Below are 13181 nucleotides of genomic sequence, written 5' to 3'. Positions count from 1 at the left end.
TGCGGTATGGGCTTTGCTCATTGTTGAAGGCCGTACGGTGACCTATAGTTGTTAATGTCTGTGTCATTTTGGTCTCTTGTGGACAGTTGTCGCATTGGCAATCATACCACATCTTCTTTTTTATATTTAGTTTTATATAAAAGTGATATTTTAGACGAGATAATTTTACAAAAACGATCAACATGATCTTCCCAGCTTAAATTTTCATCAATGTCAATTCCAAGTAATTTGAAAGAATGGACATAATGGTTTACTTTTATAAATTGCTATTTGGATGGAGAGTTGTCTCATTGGCACTCACACCACATTTTCCTATATCTATTCTCAATACATGTTTCGTTGACAGTAATTCATAATTCTGATAGTTATGTAAGTTTTTGAAAAAATCGTCAAATTTTGAAACATCATTATGTAATGTTAAAATCATATAAAGAATAGACATATCATCATTACGAAATAACAAAACCACATCATGTAATGAAACAACTACATTACGTTAAGTCACATACACATCAAGTAATGTCAAAACCACATTGACAAATGACACAACCATATTAAATAATGTTGAAACTACATCGAGTTATGACAAAACCATATTGAGTAATGACAAACCTATATCAAGTCAATACGAAACCATATCGTGTAATATCGAAATATCATTAAGTAATGACTATTCCATATTGAGTTATATTAAAACATCATTACGTAATGTCAGAACCATATTAAGTAAAGACAAAACAACATTATAAGTTATATGGTTCGCTACTGACCCCATACGGATCCATAGAGGGTTAGTAAAATCCATAGGGGGTGAGGCCGGAGGCCGAGTCCCCTATGAATTTTATTCACCCTCTATGGATCCGTAGGGGGTCAGTAGTTAACCGTATAACGAATTTATCGGACGCTGGTTTTTGTCTGCGGCGTTTTGTTGAAAAATAAACAATGAAACACAACAACATTAATAGATGACGTCGCCATTAACGCGTCATGAACCCCATATGAAACTTACTAACCCAATACGGTCTCTTATCGGACCACAGATGAATTATCACGTTGTGATTGGTTAAATGCCGTCACGTGGTGACCCCCTATGAGACCGTATGGGGTTAGTAAGTTTCATATGGGGTTCATGACGCGTTAATGGCGACGTCATCTATTAATGTTGTTGTGTTTCATTGTTCATTTTTCAACAAAACGCCGCAGAAAAAGTCCAGCGTCCGATAAATTCGTTATACGGTTAACTACTGACCCCCTACGGATCCATAGAGGGTGAATAAAATTCATAGGGGACTCGGCCTCCGGCCTCACCCCTATGGATTTTACTAACCCTCTATGGATCCGTAGGGGGTCAGTAGCGAACCATATAACTTATAATAGGGGGTCACCACGTGACGACATTTAACCAATCACAACGTGATAATTCATCTGTGGTCCGATAAAAAGTAATATAAGAGTTACGCATAAGACAGCATATTAATCACACGTCAAATGAATACAGACAAAATCATGGTCATTAGGAAAACAGAGTAAAAGACAATAACAGCATAACAAAAAATAACGTGGAAAATAAAATATCAAATTTAATCGTTTCACTTAAGGCTGATTGGTAAGATCACGCCTTCAGTGTAATCCATATTTAACTTTATATCAAAATTGAGATTAAATTTCACGCAAATGTTAAATATAGAGGATTCTCTAGAAGTTTAATGCTGACAGGAAAAACAGTTTGTTCAGTAATTAATATCTAAGGTGGAGTTATTTCTTCGAGTAATGACTTCTCAGCACCAGTCTCCCACGACCAATAACATATATTATTTTAACATTTATATGTTATATTCTTTACATGCACCTTTATCTTATAACCCTGCGAATGACTTGCATAAACTTCTTATAACATAACCTTGTTTTCAGTGATGTAAACGCCTGGAAACTTACTGTTAAAAGTCTTTTGCTTTATTGTGTCCTTGGATTATCGGATCATTATCCCCTTTCCCGTTTTTTCGTGTGATAAATGTTGGATTGAGTTTGGTAACTTTTCATCCAGCATCAAATATTTCACGAAAACTCTGGTCTTAATTGCCTTAGACAGCAAGTTTGTCATAATACATTGTACACTGACATTCAAATATAGATATTGTAAGTTTATATTTGACATTTTCATCATTTCCTATCTACGAAGAAAACAGGATAAAAATAATACAGTTTTTGTTTTAAATTTTTATTCTTGATTTCCGTATTATATTACTGATGATTTTGGAACCATCTCAGAACGAGTGTCTTTTATTTAATTGCTGATCGTTTGGTAAAGTAGAATGGCGATAATCATGACTAACCTCATTTGCAGTATTGAAAACACACATTGAACCATTATGGAAATCAGTTTTATCTTCAGCTCTAATACTACATTGATAATGAAAAATCTGTACCAAACTTTGCCTAAATTGACAGAAATAATGTATAATGTATGGTCCTTAAAACCAATTTTATTTTTTTGTTCGATCGAAAAAAATACTTCGTACGAAATTAACTTGCTACCAGACGTGTGTGTGTGTGAGTGTGAAATATTTCCTATAATTTACCGCGATAGAGAAAAATCATACTTTCACAATATGAAATTCCCTTTCAATCTACAAGCCAGAAAACACATAAAAATGACGAGAGAGACAGAGCGGGGCTATATGAAGTTTTGTCTATTTTCTTATTCTAATTATTGGATTATCACATTTAAGTATAATAGATTTTAAATGGATGCCTATGAAGCCTTTTTCAAGATGGTTTGAACTCTGCATTTCTTTTGGTGTTTTACGGTTATTTAAAAGTCCCAGTCAATCCAATCATACACCAAAACTCATTTTGTATTCATAATTTCTTTACAGTTCGTATGTACTGACACACAACACTGATATTTTGAATTTGAATTTCAACCTCATATTTCTACGGGGGAGAGGGTAACGATCTTGGATACCAATGCAAGAAGTATGTCTAGCTAGATATATTAAGATGTGGCATGAATGCTAATGAGACAACTCTCTATCCAAGTCATATTTTTTGTAAAAAAGGAAACCATTCTATGTCAAAGAACGGCCTTCAAAACGGAGCATTGGCTCACACCAAATAGGAAGCTAAAAAGGACCACAAACGTGACTCATGTAAAACCATTCAAACAGGAACACTAGATGTCTTAATCTATATAAAAAAAAAACAAGAAACGAAAATCACTTATGAACCACATCGACAAACGACAACCGCTGAAAAATTGACAGGTTCCTGTAAACAAGCAGGCAAAATTATGTGTATTTATAGTAGACATTTACATGTAGAAACTGGACAAATGACTAAAAAATTACTTCGTTTATTGTCAAACATGGAAATAAATCATGTACTTCATACTTTATATTTGTATTAATAAACAAACAATCTGAAAACTATCTCATTTTAACACAAACATTTTTGGAAACACACGAATAAGATGTCGTTCTGGTCTGCAAATTTCAAATAGAATTATCTGGAAAGATGTAGAAAATGATTGCAAATTAGACAGCTCTCCACCAAATGAATAAGATCAGGGATCTCAGCAGGTCACAAAACGACCTTCAACAATGTGCAAAATATATACCATATAGTAAATGAACTGGAAGATAACATGCAACATAATACAAGAGAAATATTTAAAAAAGCAATGCTTATAATAATTAACTATAAAATCAATGATGACAGACGGCAACCAACGACAGAAAAAGGAACACAGGTCAATTATACATTAATGTTTTATTATTTTACACTTAAAATTCGATATAAAAGGTACAAATACAAATATGGTTCTAGAATAAAGTAGCGGGTTTTTAATTGTTTTTCACGTATTCAAAATACGACTTTTACACCAGTGTATAAAACTTTGTCATATTAAGTAACTAAATACATATTCTGTATAAAAAAATGTAAAATCACAAAAATATACTTATTAAAAATTCGGGGAAAATTCAAAACGGAAAGTCCCTAATTAAATGGCAAAATTAAAAGCTCAATCACGTCAAACGAATGGATAACAACTGTCATATTCCTGACTTGGTACGGGCATTTTTTTATGTAGAAAATGGTGGATTGAACCTGGTTTTATAGCTAGCCAAACCTAACACTTGTATGACATTCGCATCAAATTCCATTAGATTGCAATTACAAATCTGTGATACAAAACTTCATAGAAATACAAGAATAATTATTTTCCGCTATTAAAGGTTGTTTACTTTTTGTCAAATGGTCGCTTGTTGTTAATTGTCTCATTGGCAAATCATACAACATCTCTTGTTTTCAGATGAGTCCCCCTTTCAAAAGTTGCATTGATGAAGATGAAAGTGTTATTTCTCATTAATAACAAAATATTTTTCACAAAACCTAATGTTTACAGAATTCATACCCAGACAAAATAACAAAACATGTCCTGAGAGCATTCGATAACGTTTCCGTGTTCCTCGTCATCCTTGTACAAACCACATTTTTGTTCCTGCTTGCTATAGACAAAAAAGGTACAATTCTCTCTTGCCATACATTCTCGGCTGCACTCCAAAACATGGTCTGTCGATATAATCATGATATCAGCAATGTGATTTATTTCACCAGTTGGTGCCTTCATACATAGTCGCATTGCAGGATCCATATCCATCGCTAAAAAGTAAATGTAGGTATGATATTGTTTTGTCTTAATTGTAATGTCCAGAGAAAGCCGGATACTATATATATAAATTATATCTAATTCCTCCGACTTAAGCTAGCGGTGTCCGCTGTGTACTGGAAGTTTTAAAAACGCAACCCGTCCTTTGTAAGGAACGTATACCAATAGCTATGCAATACTTAGGTATTGGTATGAATATACGGTTTTTGTGTTATTAAAATTTGGTGTTACAAAGTTTTTGAAATAATTTAAAATTAAGGAATTTATCTCCCTCATGCAAAGCTCTAATTCCTTGCCCGGCTTTGGCATACTTTTTGTCCTTTTTGGTTTATAGCTCTATTAGCATTAAAATTTATCTTATCTTATCTTTTATTATAGAATGAAATTCAAAACAGTGTGGCTGTGGCCATTTATTGACAAATTAAATTCATCCATTGACTGGGACAATTTATGTGAACGTTTGTATGTAACGACCACTGCTCACTATGTACTTTTTAAAGACACTTAAACTATGGGGTCACCAAAGGTTCTCAACACCTTAATAAAGTAATTCGAAAAATTAATCAGAAATAACACGATGTTTTGATTTATATCAATTATATAAATCAAAAACATAAAGGTTATTCCTGATTAATTTTTCGAATTATTTTATAATTAAAGGCGTTAAGAAACCTTTGGTGACCCCACAGTTTAAATGTCTATCGTAGGTACGTCGTGAACAGTGGTCGTTACAGACAAACGTTCACGTAAATTGTCCCAGTCAATGGATGAATTTAATGTGTCAATCAATGGCCACAGCCACACTGTTTTGAATTTCATTCTATAATACGATTAAAAAACAGCCCTAAAACTTACCAAACGGCATGTGTCATACTGGTGAGGTCGTCCTGGTCATATAAATCACGTGATCTATATTGCTTTTTGGCCCGGTCCAATATTTCCAATACGGACTGGCAATGAATCCTGAATTACATGTAAACATATATTGTGCATGTAATTCAGGATTCATTGCTAGTCCGTATTGGAAATATGGCCCTATATTCACATCATTGCAAGTCCGTATTGGAAATATTGGCCCTATATTCACATTTGATGTATGTAATACAGCATTCAGAACAAGTCTGTATTGAAAAAGTTTGATTATTTAATAAAAGTGTTATGAACTGGCTGTTTCTGTATTGGCACTGGTATAGATTATCGGTCAGCTGTATTGGTCCTCGATCCTACCGATCTAGAGGCCATTACAGCAAACCTTAAATCTAAACCAGTGCCAATACAGAAACAGCCAGTTAATAACACTATTATAAGTTATATGGTTCGCTACTGACCCCGTACGGATCCATAGAGAGTTAGTAAAATCCATAGGGGTGAGGCCGGAGGCCGAGTCCCCTATGAATTTTATTCACCCTCTATGGATCCGTAGGGGGACAGTAGTTAACCGTATAACGAATTTATCGGACGCTGGACTTTTTCTGCGGCGTTTTGTTGAAAAATAAACAATGAAACACAACAACATTAAAAGATGACGTCGCCATTAACGCGTGATGAACCTCATATGAAACTTACTAACCCCATACGGTCTCATAGGGGTCACCACGTGACGGCGTTTAACCAATCACAACGTGATAATTCAGCTGAGGTCCGATAAAATACTATAATAGTACTTTCTAGGTCGATTCTGAGTAATTTCTGGTCCATTATCGAAGGCAGAAAATTTGGAATGTCACTGGCAAATGATAATTTTATTAGAAAGGGACAGACATTAGTCTTTTATGCCATGATGCTCTTAAAGAGTTGTTGAAATTGTTTCACTGACGTGCAAAAAATGTGTGACTTTCCCTACACGTGGCGTCGGAATTGACATCAGGACAATACGTGGCTGCAAAACTATACACCCTACTGTCTTTTTTGATTTTTTTTGCTTGCTTTTCCAACTTTTTGTTTCATGCAAGCGCACCTGATGAAGATTACACTAGGAGTTAGTGTTGTATGCATGGATATTATATACTGACGATACCAATTGTAGTATTAATTGAAATTTTAGGAAAGTCGTCGGAGATTTTCCCTCAGATGTCTAAAATACGATTTTAGGTAATTTAAAATTTAAAACAAGACGAAAACTGAAACAGCGAACCAATCTTGTTTGTTTTGAGCATTAGACATAACATGTAACATGACAAGTACTTATAGTAGAGTGTTAAATGTAATGTCAGCTTGCAAATATATTTTGACTGTGTCAGTTTATCTCATGGCAAACATGTGTTATATTTTCGAATTATTGATTTACAGCATATTATCTCCCACTTCTATACATGTCAAACACTAAAAGTGATATAAAATAACAATTTTTCTTTTTTTATAGCACGTTGTATATCCCCAAAGGTGTACTTGTCATCATAAGCTTACAAGTAACGTTCAACTTAAATCTATATTTTTATATCTATATACAGATACTCGCTATATATGAAGAAAACCAGTAATTTCAGTCTTCCCACGCTGCAGCAATAAATTGTAAACAGAGGGAAGACGAATAATTTTGTTACATCAATGATTGAAATACTAGACTAACAACGTTAATCGCGAAATCAAACTTTTTTTAATTTTTGAAAATTATATTTACATGATAAAAACTCATTTAGATCCATGATAAACGTTCATATTTCCCAGTGTCCGTAATAGAAATGATTAACGGAAATCCTAAATGCAATTTATATCAATTCAATTCAAATCAATTCGATTTTGAATTTTGAATTTTCATCACGCTTTATAAAATTTAATATAAAATCCAAATTTCAAATAAGGTCACCAAATTTCTATGGGTTTTTGCTGGTAACTATGGTCCTACATGCTAGTATAAAAAAAAATTATTTGATCTAGATATCTAGTCTAAACTAACATATGTGTCATTCAATATACCTGTTGAATTGAAGTCAACTGAAGAATTTGATATAGGTTCTGACGAGAACAGGATCTTCCATGTTGCCGATTTATAGTTATAAAGTGACAAGCCACTCCACCATTGACTGTCGAATATTCCATGATGCCTGAATTTCCAACCTGTAATTTATACTAAAATGCAGGTCATATTAATGGCATACGATACAGTTTTGATCCCATATTATTAAATTTTGCTGACAATTTGCATATAGGCTATTTTTTGCCTGATTAAATCAAATATGTAATAAAAAATATACCTTCATGTGCTACTTTTTGAGTAATTTTTTTTATATTTGCTCAAAATTCGGATTTGTGGACGAATGTTTCCTTTCGACAGAAATACATATCTTTTTTGATTTAAAAGCTGTTTTTTGTTAATTTATTTGTTAATTCTGGTTTATATAAATGTCCTTTAAATTTGTGCAATTTGTTTTTCAAATATCTCATATTAATCAAATGTTCACGAATGTTAAAAAAAACCGTAATTTTTTGCGGTATATTTATCAAATTTAAAAAAATGCACTATTTTCGTTTCATGCAAATTGGCACACATTATCTTCTTACGTAATAAAAAAAATGGCATTTTAAAAAAGAGGGGTCCACGAACTCGTTTTCAAGTTAGAGAAGTTTGAATGATAAAAATCAGTCGAAAACTGAATATTTTCCCGATAAGTGATAGTCGCGAAAATAACAATTTACGTTATCAACGTCATCAACTCCCCTGTAACTGTATCGTATGCCCTTTAAAATACAACGTACTGTATTAGAATAAATGATATACCACTCCATTATTTCACTTAATATTCGGGGGTTTGAGGGGAGGAGGCAGGGGAATTTTTCCGAATTGACTATTTAACATAGATAACACCATCACAAAACTTCCACACAGGCTTTAAAAGATCCTTGCTTGCGTTTAGTTTGGCTTGAACTCGTTTAGAAAATCATGTAGCAACTTTCGTTTTTTTTTGATATACCAAATAATATAGAGTAATCGAGTGCTGGTCGAATATTTGTGTACAACATGAAGCGTGCTTTTGTTCAGCATAAATGGGAGTTTCAAAAAATTTCGGCGTTATTGCATTGTACATTTCAGGCTTATCAATATATAATGCGAATATAAGACACACGTAAGTTCATCGGGACGTTTCTAGCACAAATGATTTTTTTTGGAAAGGAATAGTTTGTACTGTCGCTTGCAACTCTAAATCTCCATCAACAAAATTAAAGAAAAAAAAACCGAATCTCTAATCGACAATATACATTTGATCACATGATTGTATTTTGTTTTCTATTGCCGTGATGGTTCAGTCTTACAATCTGGTCTGTATGCATTGATTTGATATCTGAACTTCTTCTATAATGCGCGAGAAAGGTAAATGTGCTAGATTTACCTACTAGAGATATGTTCGTATCATCATAAAGTTGATCGACAGGTTGTAGGTATTCCTACGGGTACAAACTGCGCCCCTTTAATAGCCGACTTGTTCGTGTACGGTTACGAATTACAGTTTTTGGCCAAACTTAACAAAGACCCATTTAAATTGTATTCAATTGATAAATTCAACAACAATTAACCGTTATCTCGATGATATTTTTTCGAATAATGAAGGATTTTCTAAATATACTGCCTAAATTTACCTAAAGGAACTTACTTCAACAATCTAATTAAAAACCAATCTCTCATCGCTCCTGATTCTGATATGTCGCGTGGGAGATCTCCCATGCGACATATCAGAAAACGGGAGCGATGAGAGATCGGTTTTTAATTAGATTGTTACTTCAAATAAATCAAATATAAACGGCAATTACTGTCTTTTCCTAAATTTGTATTATTCAGTTTAACACGAGAAACTCTACACTAACATTTATGGTGTTTATATAACATAACTCGTTCTCCATGCCCGTGTCTGTTTTTTGTATTTCAGTGAACGTAATATATCCATTTACTAAAATTACGAGGTCCAATTTGTCAGCCGTCATCGGGTAAAAACGACAAATCAAAGAATTCAACTCTATATATAACTAATATAGGACAATGGTGTAGATTAAAAATTACACCACTCCAGACCCTTTTGTTTTCCACATAATTAATATTGCCAATAATTAACAAGTTCCGGGTCAAATCCGATACCGATACCAATAGTATATTCACCTGTTAGCTATTACCTTATCTGTACGTTCCGCATTTGACAGGCGCACCGCCAAACGGTGTATTTAGGATTTTGCTATATACACGGGTCATAATCAAAGGGCTGACACTACTAAATTCAATCATTGTCAAATTGTTCCCTATTGTAGTTTTATTCAGCAATCAGCAAGACTTTCTAAGATAACTAATATAGGACAATGCTGTTGATTAAAAAATACTCCATTCCTGGATAGCCAGGACCTTTTGTTTTCCAAATAATTAATATTACCAATAATTGATAAGTTCCAGGTCGACGGGTTCAAACAGAAAGATTTGAAAGCAGAGAAAACTTTTTATCTTATAATCGATATGACTTTATCAGATGACAATACTAATTACTAAAATAAGGCTTAGGCATAGTTATATACTTTAATTCAGTCACGGACCCGCGATATCACGGGTGTGTACTTATATATACTACTATTACTGGTTAATTATTAATTCGGGGATTTTGTTACCACAAATTACTTAAAACACTTATTAAATACTTCCATAGATATACAATTTTGTTTTAAGGTTTGATTGCACCTGTAGAAAAGCTTATTCCAAACGGGATAACACATCCTCATTTTTATGAAGATGATGTTTACCGAGACTGGAAATTTGGAAACGATCCGGGTAAACTTATCAATCCTTTTATAACAATCAAAGTTATTAATAAAGCTGAACAAATCATCAATGTAATCAGACCTCTGTCATAATAGTTTAAAAGATTTTTAAATCTTACATCATAAAAATTTGTGTATATATGAAAAGAGAAATTGTACTTTTGTTAATTTATAGTAGCTAGGATAAATTTTTACATTAGCGCTTTATTGTGAAATCCAGTGAAACACAATGTTTGCTGAGCAATTTTTTATCCGTGTTCTTTAAAGAGAAATTAGATAATAATAATAATCGACATTTTCCTATTCCGTCATCGCACTAATTGTATCGGGTCAAAAGATCACTGTATAGTGATGACATAATTTCGGTCAAAGAATAGGATAAATAAAAGCATCCAAACAATGTACAAACTATTCGTTTGTTTTTTCTTTTTGACAATTTTAAAACCCAGTGTCTAGCACTGCATTATAGATACATTGCTTCGAAAAATGAATGATAGGTTTAACTACAGAGTATATCATCAGATGTTCAACAAAAGTATGACAGTAATTTTGATCCTACTGCGGTGATATATATCGTCAATCGCACCTCCAAACAAAATAATAGTGTGTGTACTGTCCGTTTAAGTGTCCCCTGCTATGTATTCATCATGACATGATAAATTGGTAAATTTAAAAGCAGCTTAACCACCAATCTACTGTCTAAAGATTTAAAACTGTGAAACATTTCTGTTAATAGTTGCGACACAAACACATCATATCGTCAATCACTTGACGATGGTAATAATAAAACGTTTCAGTAGACTTGGTGTAGATTTTAGTTATTTTCCTAATTATCCTGCTGGTGTTTTGTATAAGAAACACAAAACTGTAACTGGGGTCCGTGTAATGAGAAAATCAGTAAGAACGTAATAATGAAGATGTGCATACGGAATATGATGGGTCAAAGAATGTTGCTACTGCAAAATGGGAAGTTAACAATTAGAAAAATATTTATTAGGGTTAGTGTTACTCAATGTATAGTTTCTATGCAGTCTTCATCCTCGTTTTTCATTCTTTTGTCTCTGATATCGTGCAATATTCCACCACCCCTTTTCAACGAGTACCGAAAGACGCTTCAATTAGAACTGCGTGCAATACAACTATTCATAAGATTTTTGCAATTGATTGTCACATAAAATTTTAGATAAAATGACGAATGTCCAAAATAAACAGTATATACACTTGATGGTTATTTAAATAAAAGAAATGAATGTACTTCATTTATATTATTACTTATAGCATACACTATTGTAAGTTAAGCTACATACCACTACAAATCAGGATACAGCTACAGAGCACCTGTAACATACAAATTTTACACATGTGCAATAGAGAACTCTTTGGTTCTTTGAATATTCATATTGTTGAATAGTGTTTTGCCTATCGTAAGGTCTTCAAAATGCTTGATTTACACGCAAGCCTGCCAACAAGTCTACATAATTAGATATGATATGAGCAAAGGGCTTACGCAGAATATGATTTTAATAAGATGTTTTATATACAAATAAGTTCAAGGCGTTAGATTATCTGCTTGTGATGGCTTTTGCTCTTATCTAATTTTGTCAAAGTTATGATTTAAATAACAATTTTAGGTCAAATATATCATTGTATCATGTTTTCCATTCGTTTTGTGTGTTTTATCATTTGATTTTGCCATTTGATAAGGAACTTTCTGTTTTGAATTTTCCTCGGAGTTCAGTATTTTGGTAATTTTACTTCTTAGTAATATTGTATGTATGTCAATAAGCAGTTTTAAGACATTTGCTTAAATTCAAATTGTTTTTGGTAACATCTTTCTCAATTGGTTTTGGAAGCAAAACTAGTCAAATAAGGGTTTAATAAACAATGTCGTAATCAAATAGCTAAGTATCACATTTATTGTTCACATATATAACATTTAGCAAATTTTATAATGAACGCATCGAAATAATATATATCCGATATTCTCCCAACGCACACATGGAAGACTTTCTTTATTGGTAACAATGAAACTAACTGTTGCCAAAGATGAAAAATACTGTCCTCGTTCAGATTGATTCGACAAAATCTGACCTGTACTCTTGAATCTCGTTTTTTATACAAATTAGACCGTTGGTTTTCCTGTTTGAATGGTTTAACTCTAGTATTTTTTCGGTCCTATATAGCGTGGTGTTCGCTGTGAGCCAAGGCTCCGTGTTTAAGGCCCTACTTTGATCTATAATGGTTTACAAATTATTACTTTGATAGAAAGTTGTCTCATTCGAACTCATGCACCATCTTCTTATATCTGTAAAATTTCTCCTTATAAATAACTTCTTTCCAGTACTCCAGAAACGTCATTTGGGTGCTGAATCTTTATGTTAAGTAGTGATTTGGTCCAGTCAAAAAAGGTGATATTTTATTACGTCTGAAGCTGTCAAACTGAATTTCACACCCCCTTAACACAGAATTGTTTGATATTTTGAGTTAGAGCTGGTAGATGTTTCTATAATTTTGATATTATTTGTTATTTGATCCACCAGAAGTACACTATACGGTATCTTTTTGAGATAGAGCATGTGCGATGTTTTTAATTTGAATTTATTGTTTAAAAGAAATGCACTACGAAATAACTGTGTTCTCGGGCCAAAAGGAAGAAGTTTATTTGCAAGGCCTCTGAAAATTGAATAAAATTGAGAATGGAAAAAAAGTAATAGAGTACTGAACACCGGATGACCGCAAGTTCTTGTGGATGGTCACAAGCACTTGTCTTAGAAAATAA

The 13181-nt window shown here is 32.9% G+C and overlaps 1 long non-coding RNA gene across 1 annotated transcript; it reads right to left on the bottom strand.

The window, feature by feature from the left end:
• Positions 1-3751: 3751 nt before the first annotated feature.
• LOC143078159 (uncharacterized) lies at positions 3752-11740 on the bottom strand. The gene is made up of 3 exons (XR_012979078.1): positions 11710-11740; positions 7586-7726; positions 3752-4662 (listed from the first exon to the last, which is right to left on the bottom strand). It is a non-coding gene; the product is annotated as an uncharacterized LOC143078159 (long non-coding RNA).
• Positions 11741-13181: the final 1441 nt, after the last annotated feature.

This window comes from Mytilus galloprovincialis, chromosome 6, assembly GCF_965363235.1.
Source record: "Mytilus galloprovincialis chromosome 6, xbMytGall1.hap1.1, whole genome shotgun sequence".
NCBI classification, from domain to species: domain Eukaryota; kingdom Metazoa; phylum Mollusca; class Bivalvia; order Mytilida; family Mytilidae; genus Mytilus; species Mytilus galloprovincialis.
This window is presented reverse-complemented; position numbering and strand designations above follow the sequence as displayed.